This window comes from Onthophagus taurus, chromosome 6 (genome assembly GCF_036711975.1).
Source record: "Onthophagus taurus isolate NC chromosome 6, IU_Otau_3.0, whole genome shotgun sequence".
NCBI classification, from domain to species: Eukaryota; Metazoa; Arthropoda; class Insecta; order Coleoptera; family Scarabaeidae; genus Onthophagus; species Onthophagus taurus.
This window is the reverse complement of record NC_091971.1, coordinates 20,522,644-20,538,866: the sequence shown is the minus strand read 5'-3', so window position 1 is coordinate 20,538,866 and position 16,223 is coordinate 20,522,644. Positions and strand designations below refer to the sequence as shown.

Genomic DNA, 16,223 nt, shown 5'->3' with positions numbered 1-16,223 from the left:
AGAGAAACCATAAAAACTATACTGCTGTTCTGTGATCACCCTGTAAATATAGCAATAAGATTCTTGGAAGAAGAGTTCACCTATGCGAAGTTAGCTCCCAATTTTTCTAGCCCCCAATTAGATAGGATTTTACATGTATAGTATTTTAATTATAACAAGAGAATCAGTCAACCGATTTCGATAAACAATGTCTCATTCGAAAGCTTAATCTTTGACCAATACGAAAGTGGAAATGTCCGATTCGAAATTTTGATTACATTTAAGAACGGTTTAACGAATTTTAATGTATTATATCTGAAACGAAAGCTTGCGTCTAGCTGAATAATAGGTCGAAATGCCCGATTCGAAATATTTAAGGATTTTGAATAAAACACAAAAAATTAATTAATCAAATAAGTCAATTATCTCCTGTGTTAATTGACCAATTTTAGTCATCAACATTTCGATCGAAAGTATGATCTACAATGAATGCGAAGGTGTAAAATGTCCGATTTAAAAATTTACTAATTACCTACGTACGGTTATTTAAATGACTCCAAGTACCTACCGACTGGAAGTCTAGCCCCCAATGCGAAACAATTAATTTTGATTAAATTCGCTTTAACTAAAGAATGGTTTGACCGATTTTAATGTTATATATCTCAAATGAAAAGCTTGCGTCTGGCTGAACGTAGAAGATATAAACATTAAATTAACAAGGCGTATACACGCATAACATTGTATTATATGAAACGGTAAGTGCATTTTTCTCGAAACATCCTTATTACATCTGGTTAACACGATTCCTAAAAAACTACTCATTCGATTGACTTGAAATTTGAACTGCACTTTCAAATAGCATCTTTCTATCGTATGACCTACAGAGAAACTGATACGATATACACATGATTTTTTTTGAGATAAACTTATCGATTTGAAGAACAAAATCGATTATCTTAATTTGACTAGGCGCCATTTTGCCAATAATATTTTTTTGCTTAGTTCTAGTTCAAACGATAATCACAAGTACATATATAGAAAAGAACATCATTTGATTTGTGAGTTTCAGATTATTTCAGGGATAGATATTGTATCAACCAGCAACTTAGACAATCCACGCACCAACTTGGTTGAGGGACAATGTAAAGATTATTTTTTATAAACAATTCTTTTTTAATAAGTAAATATATCATGAAAACATATGCAAAAGATTAAATTGAAATACCACATAATTTGGTAGCAAAAAATTCCCAATAAATTCGTTTTATTTGATACAAAAAAAAGAGACTCCCCCATTAAAAAGTTTGAATTAGATTATACTAGTATTATTTGGAGTGGTTTACACTCATTTTCAAATTTTTTCATGTTTTGACAATGTTGATAATTAAAGCTTTATAATTTTTTAAGCACAAAATGCGAAAATGTATTGAATAGTACCGTTTTTCAAGCACAAATCCAGTGAGTAGCGTTCAAACGGTTTTTATCTGGAAAAATTACATCGTTCAAATCGCGAAATTTCCCGATATGTTTTGGTCAATTAATGAAATTGAAAACGACTCACCGAATAGATGTTGTTTCCCTTGGATTTTACTTCGAAGCTCAGCTGGAAAGAAAAGATAAATTAATTTATTGTGACAAAAAAAAAGAATTAATACCATACCTTCACATCCTTCAACATCCATAAAATGGCAATCCCATGATGTCCTATATCACATCACTAATATCACCTAACACTTAGCATAAATATAGCACGCATTTATCACTTAATTTAAGTAATAAGTTTTATTTTTCTAAACTACTTTATCACCCTTAAATGCCCGCATATCAACTGAAATGCGTTATTAGCGAATCAACTTCCAAACATCCCCTCCTTAATTTATTGTGGGAAGAAGGAATACTGGAGGTGAATAAACAAAAAATGTAAAGACGACGGGCCGAAGCGGTTTTAAATCGTTTTTTGGTTTTAAAACTCAACCTTTCAATAAAAAAATTACTCGTTTTCTCGGAACATTTCAAATAAAGCTTACGTCATTTTACTAAAATAAAACGCACTAATCGAACTTCAATATTTAACACTTCCTGCAAAAGAAAGTCTATCCCCCAATATAAAAAAGATAATGTAAACTAAATCGACTATAATTAGAGAACGATTTGACGGATTTTAATGTTTTATATCTCAATCGAAAGTTTGGGGGCTAGACTTCCAGTCGGTCATTTCAATAGCCGTGCGCAGGTAATTAGTAAATTTTGAAATCGAGCATTTCCACCTTCGCATTCATTGTAGATCATACTTTCGATTGAGATGTTGATGACTAAAATTGGTCAATTAGTTAAGGAGATAATTGATGTGTTTGATTAATCGTTTTTTGTGTTTTAATCAAAATCCTTAAATATTTCGAATCGGGCATTTCGACAACCGCATTCAGCCAGACACAATCTTTTAATTGAGATATAAAACATTAAAATCCGTCAAACCGGTCTCTAATTATAGTCGATTTAGTTTAAATTAATTTTTGCATATTGAGGGCTAGACTTCTAGTCGTCAGATTCGCTTGGTCATTGCAATAGCCGTACGTAGATAATTAGTAAATTTTGAAATCGGGCATTTCCACCTTCGCATTCATTGAAGATCATAGTTTTCATCGAGATGTTGATGACTAAAATTGGTCAATTAGTTAAGGAGATAATTGATGTGTTTGATTAATTCGTTTTTTTGTGTTTTAATCAAAATCCTTAAATATTTCTAATCGGGCATTTGGACAACCGCATTCAGCCAGACACATACTTTTAATTGAGATATAAAACATTAAAACCCGTCAAACCGTTCTCTAATTATAGTCGATTTAGTTTAAATTAATTTTTTTATATTGGGGGCTAGACTTTCGGGCGTTCACCCGTGCATACGACGAGCCGAACACGGTGTCATTCCGAGGGCTGTACAAGGTTAACGGGAGAGAATTGAAATCGGGCATTTTGTGATTTCGATAGAAGAAACTATGACGAATCGAATGACGTATAGATCTTGATCACCGGGTACATCGTTTACGAATTATCAGCACTTAAAAAAGGTCATTTTTGAGTTATTTTCGTCTACTTTCGCATTATGTTGGCGTTTTAGCGAAATTCGAAAGAGATTTCGAATCGGGCATTTCCACTTTCGTATTGGTCAAAGATTACGCTTTCGAATGAGACATTGTTTATCGAAATCGGTTGACTGGTTCTCTTGTTATAATCAAAATACTATACATATAAAATCTTATCTAATTGCGGGCTAACTTCGCTCGAAGAGTTCTTAGAAATTTAAATATTTTTGAAATTATTCAAACCGTTTTTTATACAGGGTGATTCACATAAGAACCGACACAGAGCAGGGACATGTATAGGACAATAAATTAAGATGATTTAACGCAACTTATCTCTATACCAAGTTGTACCTCTGAGGAGTTATAGGCTTTCAAAGTTAGGTCTTAAATTTTTAAAACATTAAATATCTTCGTAATACATTAAGCTAGAAAAACCAAATTAGGTATACGTTATGAGTATACCAAGGGTATTAATTGGTAGCAAATTGAACTCAATTGAGGCATTTCAAAGGGTTGATTAAGGGTGATGGTTCCCTAAATTTTGGCAGATTTTTTTAACCTTTTTGTGGATTTAATACATTATTACCTCATTTCATGTGGAATTTAATTCTAAAACTTTTTTTACTCTTACTATTTTTTAAAAAACATTGTCGTTTTCATAAAAAACTCGAAAAACTAAAAACGCGTATCTTGTTAATGCTACTTAAAATCATCGAAAATTCAGTAGTCGGCTGTGAAATTGTACGTAATTTTAGGAATAAACTGTTTATTATGAGCTAAAAAGACATCATCCATAAACAAATTTAGTTTAGGCATAATAATTTTCTAGTGATAAAGAGAAAATCCCCAAAATGTAAAAATTAAGTACTTTTGATTTTAAAATCGATCATACCTCAAGAATGAAAGGTGATGACGAAAAGTTTTTTAGGAATAAATTGTTTATTATGAACTAAAAAGATATTATTGATAAACAGATTTTGTTTCGATGTAATGATTTTCTAGTGATAAAGAGAAAATCCCCATAATGTCAAAATTGAGTACTTTTGTTATCAAAATCGATCATTACTCAAAAATTAATTGTGATGGAGATAAGTTTTTTTGAAATAAATTGTTTATTATGAACTAAAAAGACATCATCCATAAACAGATTTGGTTTAGTTATAATGATTTTCTAGTGATAAAGAAAAAATCACCAAAATGTCAAAATTGAGTACTTTTGCTATTAAAATAGATCATAACTCAACAATTAAAGGTGATGGAGAAAAGTTTATTTGAAATAAATTGTTTATTATGAACTAAGAGGACATTACTCATAAACAGATTTGGTTTAGTTATAATGATTTTCTAATGATAAGAAGAGAAAATCATCGAAATATCAAAATTGAGTACTTTTGGTATTAAAATTGATCATACCTCAAGAATGAAAGGTGATGACGAAAAGTTTTTTAGGAATAAATTGTTTATTATGAACTAAAAAGATATTATTGATAAACAGATTTTGTTTCGATGTAATGATTTTCTAGTGATAAAGAGAAAATCCCCATAATGTCAAAATTGAATACTTTTGTTATCAAAATCGATCATTACTCAAAAATTAATTGTGATGGAGATAAGTTTTTTTGAAATAAATTGTTTACTATGAACTAAAAAGACATCATCCATAAACAGATTTGGTTTAGTTATAATGATTTTCTAGTGATAAAGAAAAAATCACCAAAATGTCAAAATTGAGTACTTTTGCTATTAAAATAGATCATAACTCAAAAATTAAAGATGATGGAGAAAAGTTTATTTGAAATAAATTGTTTATTATAAACTAAAAGGACATTACTCATAAACAGATTTGGTTTAGTTATAATGATTTTCTAATGATAAGAAGAGAAAATCTTCGAAATATCAAAATTGAGTACTTTTGGTATTAAAATTGATCATAACTCAAGGATGAAAGGTGATGGAGAAAAGTTTTTTAGGAATAAATTGTTTATTATGAACTAAAAAAATATCATCCATAAACAAATTTAGTTTAGGTATAATGATTTTCTAGTGATAAAGAAAAAATCTTCAAAATGTTAAAATTGGGTACTTTTGGTATTAAAATAGATCATAACTCAAAAATTAAAGGATGTGGAGAAAAGTTTATTTGAAATAAATTGTTTATTATGAACTAAAACGACATTACTCATAAACAGATTTGGTTTAGTTATAATGATTTTCTAATGATAAGAAGAGAAAATCATCGAAATATCAAAATTGAGTACTTTTGGTATTAAAATTGATCATAACTCAAGCATGAAAGGTGATGGAGAAAAGTTTTTTAGGAATAAGTTGTTTATTGTCAACTAAGAAGACATCATCCATAAACAAATTTAGTTTAGATGTAATGATTTTCAGATGATAAAGAGAAAATCCCCAAAATGTCAAAATTGGGTACTTTTGGTGTTAAAATCGATCATAACTCAAGAATGAAAAGTGATGGAGAAAACCTTGTCGTCAAATAACTTTATGACAAATATGACAAATAGGGTATTGTCAAGTTTGACGTACAATTTCGTAGCCAACTACTAAATTTTCTCTTATTTTAAGTAACATTGCGAAATACGTGTCTTTAGTTATTTAAGTTTTTTATAAAAACGAGAAAGTTTTTTAAAAAATAATACGAGTAAGAAAAGTTTTAGAATTAAATTCCACATGAAATGAAGTAGTAATGTATTAAATCCGCCAAAAGGTTAAAAAAAATTGGCAAAATTTAGGGTACCATCACCCTTAATCAACCCTATGAAATGCCTCAATTGAGTTCAATTTGCTACCAATTAATACCCTTGGTACTCATAATGTATACCAAATTTGATTTTTCTAGCTTAATGTATTACGAGGTATTTACTCCTGAGGTGTACAACTTAGTATAGAGGTAAGTTACGTTAAATCATCTTAATTTATTGTCCTCTACATGTCCCTGCTCTGTGTCGGTTCTTATGTGAATCACCCTGTATTAGCTGTATTGAATCTTGTTTTTATTTTTAATATATATTGAAAATTGTTTTCAAACTAAGTTTATTTTGGATGAATTATAAATGACTCAGTTGATTTTCAAGATTTCTTAAAATATTTACGGTGTGTTTACCAGGTTTAACATAATTTTCGATGATTTTCCACGGTATAAGAGTATATTAGAAATCAATAATTTTAAATCTGGCGCCCTCCCGCGGTCCGAATGGGATTAGTTGGGTCCGATTGCAACCGAACGCTTCCGAACGTCCGCTTTACTTTCCGCCAGCTGCTTCGCTTCTCGTGCGGTACGACCTCGCTTGCTTAGTAAACTTTAGTTTTCGAATTTTTTGATTTGTTTGTGTGTCCCGCCTAGCCGTGTGTGTCGTTTCTCCGAACAAAACGGTACCGACGGCCCCTTTTCGCAACGAAATCGATCGCCAAGCAGTGAAGAGCGACCAAAAACAGCAGGTAAACAACACAATCCCACCAGCTTATAGGTTAGACGGAAGGGCACGAGGTTATAGTGCCCGATACTCCCATACCTAAAAATGACACGCCCTTTGCCTTTCATTTTCGAGGGGCGATCTTCTAAAGGGGGGTACAAACCCTTTATACGACTACTGTTTACGTTTTACATTGCTTTGTGACAACACTGAAATTTCTCTATTTGTGTGTATGCGTGCTAAAGGTTGCGCACTGGGTGTATTTTGTGTCGGATATAACCTCACTTTTCGTTGATGTCGTTTAAAACCGGCAGAATGTAATTCGATATCTACAAGCTATCTTAAGATTTTCTGAACGAAAATTCCTCGCATTCTTGCGTGTCATTGATTTAAAGCTGGTTCATTTTATATATATTTTTAGCACAGATTAAATATAACCGTAGGCGTAGGTGTGACATAATATATTTAATAAATTAATAAATTTAATAAATTAAAATATACAGGTGTCCCACGCGAGCGGCAAAGTACGTAAATGGAATTGAGAAGTCGAAATACACAGTTCTTCCTTAGAGAAAAGTTGTACAAAATTTACCACACTATAATCGTAAAATATTTTTATACATACAGGCTGTTCCATAACGACGTGCCGAAATGTTATTTTATATGGAATGATATACAGTGGGTCACTTAAGTATTTGTACACCTAATATTTTCAATAGAAATTGCAAAGGAGGTAAACAAAGTCAAATTTTAAACTACCGTATTTTCTCGAATGTAATCCGCACCTTTTTTACAAATTTTATGTGCTCTAAAATCAAATGCGGATTACAATCGGGTGCGGATTAGATTCGCAGTCGTATAATTGCCATTTGGAAAATAGTAAAATAAAATCACATTATAACAATAACACTTTATTAAGGGTTTTAGAACGATATTTACATTTTTATGTATCATTTTCTTCCCATATTACGTCATCTTCGGATTATACAAAACTTCTTAAATGATGTTATAATATTATTTTCAGGGAACGTTCTCCATGTCGCCTACACTCACTGAGCAAATTCAGAAGCTCTTTTAATTGCTCCCGGTTTTGTTAATTCTCGAGTTTGTTAATATACATACACAGGTTGTAGTATGGATGTTATTCCACCAGGTATTATTATTATTATGACAAGAAGTCTAAACCAAGGGCAATCAGTCTATGATTAATTAATATCCTTATGTAATAATACTCCTGGTCTAAGACTCCATACTTGTCTTAATCATTCCATCATCAGCTTTTCCATTATCCATCCTTTTTGTCGTGCCCTAACTAGGACGTCATTCGGAAAGTCTTTCAGATTTCAGAATGGTTTTTTTCTCAATATTACTAATGACAGCAATTTTTCCCTATCACTTGTTACTGCTAGCATCAATGTTATGCGCAATTTTTCGCAACCACTCGTTTATAAAGAAATTTCCCACACACCTCTGCTTTCCAGTGTGTAATTGGGTGGCATATCCAGATATACTGCCATTTCGTTGACATTTACAGTTTGAGACAAATTGAAATTTTCTTGAAAATCATTAGTAGCTTTTGGGAAATTGTAGTTCTGCGCCTCAACGATAACACCATTCGGCGCATAAATCCCACAGTCCAACATTTGCTAGTATTAAAAATTTTTAGTCCCTCCTATCGTTTTTCTTGAGAGAACTAGAAAACTGCCTCGTCAATTTCATGAAATCGTCTCTCCTTTGGCCCGGTAAATTTTTTGCACGATGCCTCACAGTCTGCAATAGCTACCTTGTCTTTCCGCAACAGCCGCAACGTTACTCTCATTAACAGCAAAAATTGTACCAGCTTTTCGATTTCCTTAACGCTAACTTAATAACATCTCTTTAAACTTTGCTGTATAGAAGAACCTTTTAGATTTTTGCTACTTTTTTTTATAATTACGCTATTATATGTATAATTAAGCACACACCACGTTCGAGCTACTACGAGGGCACTATATGAACGGCATTCGTGCTAGGCATTACTATTTATTTTTAAAATTATATTTATTTTCCAATTTTTTCTGGCTTGGTAAATTTAAAGTCTAGTCTAATAAAAACTCGTCGTAAGCAAGGTTTCTTTAGGTACATCAGCGTCAGTCAACGGAAAAAATATATATTTATGGTTAACAAGCATCGCATCGTTTTGGTGTTGTCGAATTGCTCAAAGAAAGATGCGGATTACATTCGCAAACTAATTTTTTTTACCACTATGCATTTTTAAAATCGGGGTGCGGATTAGATTCGAGTGCGGATAAGATTCGAGAAAATACGGTATATTTTATTTACACAAATGAAAACAATAACAGAACTCTTAATAACATTTAAATAAAATAAACAGTTTATGAATTTTTAAAGATAATGAAATTTTTGACATCACAAAAGTATTTGTACACATTACCAAATTAAATCAGATGCCTCTTAAACCAACTATCTAATACTTGGTATGCATTCCGTTAGCATTTATAACGGCTTGTAATCGTTTTGGCATGGACATTACCAATTTGGCTGCTATTTCTTGGGAAATTTTCTTCCATTCTGACTTCAGGTGTGTTTTTAAATCATTTCGATTGTGTATTTGATATTTTCTAATATTAATGTTTAAAATATGCCACAAAATTCAATTGACTTTGGGGTGGGTGTGGAAGCGTTTTAAGCCCTGTATATAAAAATAATTCCTTAAGGATCCTTGCTGTATGCTTAGGGTTGTTGTCTTGCTGGAACATAAAGCTGTCCTCTAGACCCATTTTACGTGCACTACTCAATAAATTATCTTGCAAAATCTTAAGGTAGGTTTTAGCATCCATAATGTTATCAATAAAGTGTAAATTTCCCACTCCATTGTACGACATGTAACCCCAAACGAGAACGTGCCCTTCCCCATGCTTTACCGTTGGAATTAAATTTTTCGTTTGAAGATCTGTGTTTGCTTTTCAACAAATCATTTGTCGGCCGTCAGATGAAAATAAGTTATATTTTGACTCGTCGCTAAAAATAATTGCAAACTGTAGTCGCTTAAGTCGATTTCGCTTACTTATGAACGGCTTTTTACGTGCTACTCTTCCATGGTAGCCGGCTTTACGGAGAACTCTTCTTACGGTTTCAGGATGAACAGTTGTTCCTTTCCTCTCTGCGATATGTACAGCCAAATTTTGAGCGCTAGTTTTGGGATTACCTTGGACTTCTTTCAGAATAGCCCGTTGTTCACGATCGCTTAGTATTCTCGGTCGTCCAGAGCGGTGCATGTTTTCTACACTTTTGCTGGTGTTAAACTTGGTAATTATATAGCGAACAGTAGAGTGTGGCCGTTTAATAATTTTAGCAACTTCTCGCAAACTTTTCTTCTCTTTAAATGAGCCTTTAATTTGTACTTTCTCCGAAATAGACAATTCTTTAGTTTTCGGCATTTTGACTCAAACACTGATACGATACGATAGGTTATTTATTAGCACGCGTCTGTAGGGATGTTATCTTAACAACAACTGATGTACAACTAACGCTTCGGTCTCTGTGCGTGTCTAGACTTGTCCGAAATACTAGTGTACAAATACTTTTGTGACATCGTATTTCAGATTTTACTCAATATTCCATTCGGAAAATACTTATTAATTATTTCAAATGTATACTATTTCTCAGAACATGTATCCGATTAGAGAAAATGTAAAAAAAAATAATGCTTCATATGCTGTTTAGCTTTTTTTTTTAGTAAATTGGTCCTGTGCAAATACTTAAGTGATCCACTGTACAGTAGCTCACAGCTTATTTGATACACTAGATCAGGGATAGCGAATCTTTACGTATCGACGTGCCATTTCTCTAAAGAAATGTTTAATGTGGTCATAGACGTGCCATAAAAAATTTTGACTTTGTGATTATTGGGAATATAATAGTAATAAATACTATCAACTCAAAACTCTTTATTTACTACAAAAAAAATAGGACGCGTGTGAAGTTGGCCATAGATTTCAGCCATAGATTTTAAACTGAAAAAAATTCGTGATCGGGGTATTTAATCGATCTAATTTCAACGGCATCGTATTCATGGTCACATCTTGTTTCAAATTTGAAAAGAAAATTTTCCTAACCATTTTCTGTAGTCCGGGAAAATCGATTTTCTTCAAAATTTCGCAAAATTCGGCCCGTTCAGGGTTTTTAATCGATCTAATTTCAACGGCATCGTATTCCTGATCGCCTCTTGCTTCAGATCCAAAAAGAAAATTTTCCTAACCATTTCTTATAATCCGGGAAAATCGATTTTCTTCAAACATAAGCAAATGTCGGCCTGTTCGTTGTTTCTAATCGATCCATTTTTAACGGCATTATATTCCCGGTTGCTTCTTGCTTCAGAATCAAAAAGAAAATTTTCCTAACCATTTCTTATAATCCGGGAAAATCGATTTTCTTCAAACATAAGCAAATGTCGACCTGTTCGGGGTTTCTAATGGATCCCATTTCAACAGCATTATATTTCCGGTCGCTTCTTGCTTCAGAATCAAAAAGAAAATTTTCCTAACCATTTTTTATATTCCGGAAAAATCGATTTTCTTCAAACATAAGCAAATGTCGACCTGTTCGGAGTTTCTAATCGATCCCATTTCAACGGCATTATATTCCCGGTCGCTTCTTGCTTCAGAATCAAAAAGAAAATTTCCTAACCATTTCTTATAATCCGGGAAAATCGTTTTTCTTCAAACAATCGCAAATTTTAGCTTGTTTGGGGTTCCTAATCGATCTAATTTCAACGACATCGTATTCCTAATTGCCTCTTGCTTCAGATTCAAAAAGAAAATTTTCCTAACCATTTCTTATAATCCGGGAAAATCGTTTTTCTTCAAACAATCGCAAATTTTGGCCTGTTCGGGGTTTCTAACCGATCTAATTTCAACGGTATCGTATTCCTGGTCGCCTCTTGCGATTCTAATTCGAGCGATTCGAATCGAATCGATTCTAAGAGCGCGAAGTTTAAGGAGGCGTCTATTTCGTAGTCAACTTGAAGACAATGACTCGAAATATGAAGATTTACTTTTTTTTGTCATGTTAGGTGGCTTAGCTAAGGAATATTTTGGATTTCTAAATCTTTTGCCTTTCAGGCATTATTGCATTTTTGGTCACATTGCGAAAAAAACATGAACAATTGGAAGATCCAATATGGGTAAAAAGAATTGCATTTCTTACTGATGTTATGGGCCACTACAACTCGCTTAATTTACAATTACAAAGAAAAGGAAAAAATATTATTGAACTGTTCAGTTCGGTAAATACTTTTAAAGCAAAATTAAGCTTGTAAAGCTTTTTGCTTTACAATTAAAAAGGCAAAATTTTAAATATTTTCCATATTTAGAAAAAAACTTACTGGTGAATGTAATATTGGAATGTTTTGTTCTGAACTGGAAAATTTTAATCAAGAATTTGAGAGACGATTTGCAAATCTCAATAATCTTCAACCGATTTTTGAATTTATTTCATTTCCTTTTGGAGAATTCGATAACGAGAATATTTCATCAAATCAAGCTCATACTTTTTAATTGAATTCATCGGCTCTACAGTTAGAAATTTTAACAATACAATCAGATGTAATTGTGAAAGCATGTGCAAATGAAAATTATTTTTGGAATTTATCACCAGAAGAAAAATATCCATTATTGAAATCGGTGGCAATGAGGATATTTACATTTTTTGGTTCCACTTATCTATGTACAGCAGCGTTTTCTCAACTGAAAAACATCAAATTGTAATTTAGGAGTTCTCTGATTGATTACCACTTAATGGCATCTAATCGATTAAGCATCAGTGATTACAAACCTAACTTTACAAGACTTGTTGATGAAATGGAATGTCTACATCAAAAATTAATTTATTGCGTTGTACAAAGCAGTAAATACAGTTTGTATTTAATATATTATTATCAATAAAGACCGTAATTAATCCATTTTTCGAAGTCGATCGCGTATAAATGAGAAAAATGAATGTCGATCATACTAGTATTAAGTTTGCGCATCCCTGCAGTAGAATTCCGATTAAACGTGGTAATCAGGGGAAAATAGAAACCGGAAAATGTTTAATTTTTGTTCTAAGAAACGGTTAGAGAATTGTATAATCAAAAAAATAAACTGGTGTAAAACAACTTTATCTACGACTGCTTGGATAAGTCATCATTACCGCACTCATTTGAGGTGATTTGAGTTACGTAATGAAGTTCATTACCGCACTGGTTTCATTACGTAACGCATTTTTAGCCTAATCAGAACAGACTTAATTTATTGAAACGAGCAACAATACAAAAGAAAAAGTGCTATCTACTTACAGAGAAACAATACTATTTATTATAAACATTAATTGTTATGTTTTTACATTTCGAAACACTTATTCCAGATGAGTAAACATGTTGATGAAACTGACAATTCAAAATTGTCAACAATCATTTTAAAATATTTTTATAAATGTCAAGTAAACTTTTTAAAGAAATTGATTTTTTAGTAATTTTTAGCAGTCGTAGATAAAATGCTGTATATCACACGTAGGCTAGAGCATAATTACAGTACTCGTGTGATTACACGACTCGGTCTACGACCTCGTCGTGCAATTCTCCACACTCGTACAGTAATTATGTTTCTAGCCCACTTGTAATATAAATAACTATTCTTTACTATAAAAGTTAATAATAATAACAAACAATACCATAATAATAAAAACTAAAAACAAAACAATTATTTTTTAAAAATGTCAGCTATTTTTACTTGTTTTATTTTCTGGTTCAGTGGTTTTATCTTTTATTTAATATTTGTTATGAAAGTACGAATTTTTAAAATGTCTATACAGGGTGATTCAAAAAACCGCTGACAGATTTCTAGTGTAGATAATACATGAAAAGTTAAGATGAATAGCCGGTGTTATCTTGTGTTCTATAAAATTTAAAAGAGTTTCTGCACTTGCTAGTGCTTCTTTGCAGCTGACGTTGGATTGTGGTTCTAAGTTGTCATCTTCTATGTACGTCATCGTCACTACATTCTTGGAGTCGTGTTATGTGTTCACAGTCCAAACGTTCGAGTCAATATTTAGCCACTCCAGAATATTTCCGTCATCCAGTTCTTCACAGCCATGAACTTTTTCTAATGACTGAAACACATCTAAAGGTTACTCTTTTCATTAACATTATAATTAAGTATAGTTTGCATTTACAAAAATACAACTTTGTGTTGTATCTCAAAAATCATCAACTATTTTTAAAATTTTTCAATGGCAGTATATTATACTTAAAAAAGTGTCTTAAGAACGTATCAACCCCATTTCTCTAATTTCAAAAATAAACGAAATATGAGCATTTGTTGAAATCACGAAATTTTGATATAACTTAAAAACAAAAGGAGATAGAGGTTTGATGTTTGCGGGATTGGGTTAGTCTCGCAAAAAGAGACCGGGACATGGCACCTACTTTTTTCGTATCTCTTATAGTTTCTGAGATAGCCTATAATAACATCCAAATTTGCCCACCCTGTACACATTATAGCAAGATTTGTGCACAAAAATCGTATAGTAAATAAGGAGAGAATTGCGCCAAATAAGTATATATTTTCAACGCAACTGACGAGCGATTGATTATTTGGAAGCCAAGGTTAATCCAAAGTTATCCGCTTCAAAATTGGCTGTAGAGATCCAAGATGAGTTAGTAAAAACCTATAACAAGTCCTTTATAAATAAAAAAAATCAAGTAAATCGGCTTAACTTTGCAAAGGAACATATTCCGAAAACGAGTCAAAGTTTAACATTTTTGGCTCGGATGGTTTGCCTTAGTTATGGCGCAAACGAAATACAGAACTAAAAAAGGAGAACTTATAAGCTACAGCTTTATAAACTATAAGCTATAAATAACAATGAGTTACTTATAAGTGATTGTCCTTTATATTTACATATGTAACTGCGTTTCATAAAACGTTCCAACACCTTAGAAAGAACTGGAAAGATACTCATGGGATGCAAATGTTGAAATCCTAACTACATGAGTAATGTATTGTGGTATATCAGACCCATATTTCTTTTAAAGTTGGAGGGAATGGAAGCGTTTAGGTTTATTACCAATATTAATTTTTTAGAAGTCTTCAGCTTACAATGTTTTCAACGTCTCTTCTCACGACGTAGTATGTAAGAAATGTTAGATTTCTCATGATTTGTACTTATGAAACAGTGTCGGATGGTTAGTGCTTTTGAACCTGGCGAACGCTTTATTACCCAAATTCTTCATAAGCTTTTAATTATCAGTCAGACATGGAGCAAATGGTTTCGAAGTCAAATGAACTGGTCGTATGGATGTAGTTGTTGTTCATACAGAACATTCCGGACGGTGCTGGGAGCAACATCCATACCACGCGCAATTACTCGTTGACGAGTTTTCATCAACGTGATCTAGTATGGTCTGTTACAATTCGCGAGTACGGCATCTCCTTGGAACACCACGGTCATGTCTGCAGGCGGTAAAGAAGAAGCCATTACGTAATTATGGCGAAAAGGGTATACAATGGAGTCGGACGTTGTGGATAACGATCTCGATAAAGTCGACGAGCAGCTCTTTTGTTACCTCGTGCTTCGCTATACAAAAGGATTATGTCGGTGTATTCTGCAAATGTGACCTCAACTATGTTGCAGGAGACGTCAATTGACATCACCCCATCCGACGTAAGCACGTCATGTAACTAAGCAAACTTGTTTTCAAACAAAGTTTGCAAGAAGAATTTATGAGGAATACATTTCATAGGAATCTATGGAACACCTATATGTACAAAAATATTTTCCATTTATAGTGTGGTAAATTTCCTGCAAACTTTTCTCTAAACAAGAACTGTGTATCTCGGCTCCTTAATGTCATTTATGTACTTTGTCGCTTATGGGGGACACCTGTACATATATGATATGACATTTCACATATTTTATTAATTTTCTAGTTTGAGAATCTAAACGTAACAAAATTATAAAAGACAGTTCGTTTTATGTTTGACCAGACGTCTCTTATTTCACTTTAATTAAACTTTGGCCGAAACCAAATTAAAAGCTGTCATCTAGTGGGAGCTGCGAGTGGAAACTGACTCCCGGTTTCCCGGTGAATGTCTATTTTTGACCGGGTCGGAATCTTAAACAGTTCTCACCAACATTTCAACGTGGTAAAGAAAAGAAAGGATAGAGAGAGACTTTACCGAACCGACAAGTAGTGTGCACACATTTAATTTCATTGAAATCTAATAAAAAGTGAAATAACGATTACAAAGCGAAAAGAGTCGACCTCCTCTTCGCCACATTACGAAATCGCGTTCCCGCGATTCCTTTAATTAGTAGAGGAAAGCGGGTACTCGGAAAGGGGTTTGGTGAAAAAAAAAGATAAAAGGGGCGCATGAGTACGGGATTACCAGGCGGCCACTTAAAAATTGTATAAAATATGCAACTTCAATTAATACGGCGTAGGAGAGGAAAAACACAGCGTTGGCGGGGAGAAGGAAAACCCCGGAACTAAATTAAATTTGCTACGTGTAAATATTTAAGCGGAAAAAATGTTTGAGGCTTTTTTTGTTGATTGCATTGGCACATATTTACAATACAACATGTTAAATAAATTGATAAAAAAAAGTTAATTTTGATAAAATCATGATATAAATCCAAACTTGAAATACCAAAATGTTTGTCTAGGATCAGTGAAAAGGGTCCCGCATCA

At 32.7% G+C, this 16,223-nt stretch overlaps 1 protein-coding gene across 10 annotated transcripts in view; it reads left to right on the top strand.

The window, feature by feature from the left end:
* Nucleotides 1-6,296: 6,296 nt before the first annotated feature.
* LOC111426499 (splicing regulator muscleblind) overlaps nt 6,297-16,223 on the top strand; it is a 154,692-nt gene continuing 144,765 nt past the window's right edge. For 9 of the 10 annotated variants that reach the window (XR_011640814.1, XR_011640807.1, XR_011640813.1 and 6 more), the window contains exon 1: nt 6,297-6,518. The gene's annotated coding sequence lies outside the window, so the exon portion shown is untranslated. The remainder of the gene's footprint in view (nt 6,519-16,223) is intronic. The other variant, XR_011640803.1, reaches the window with a different exon arrangement.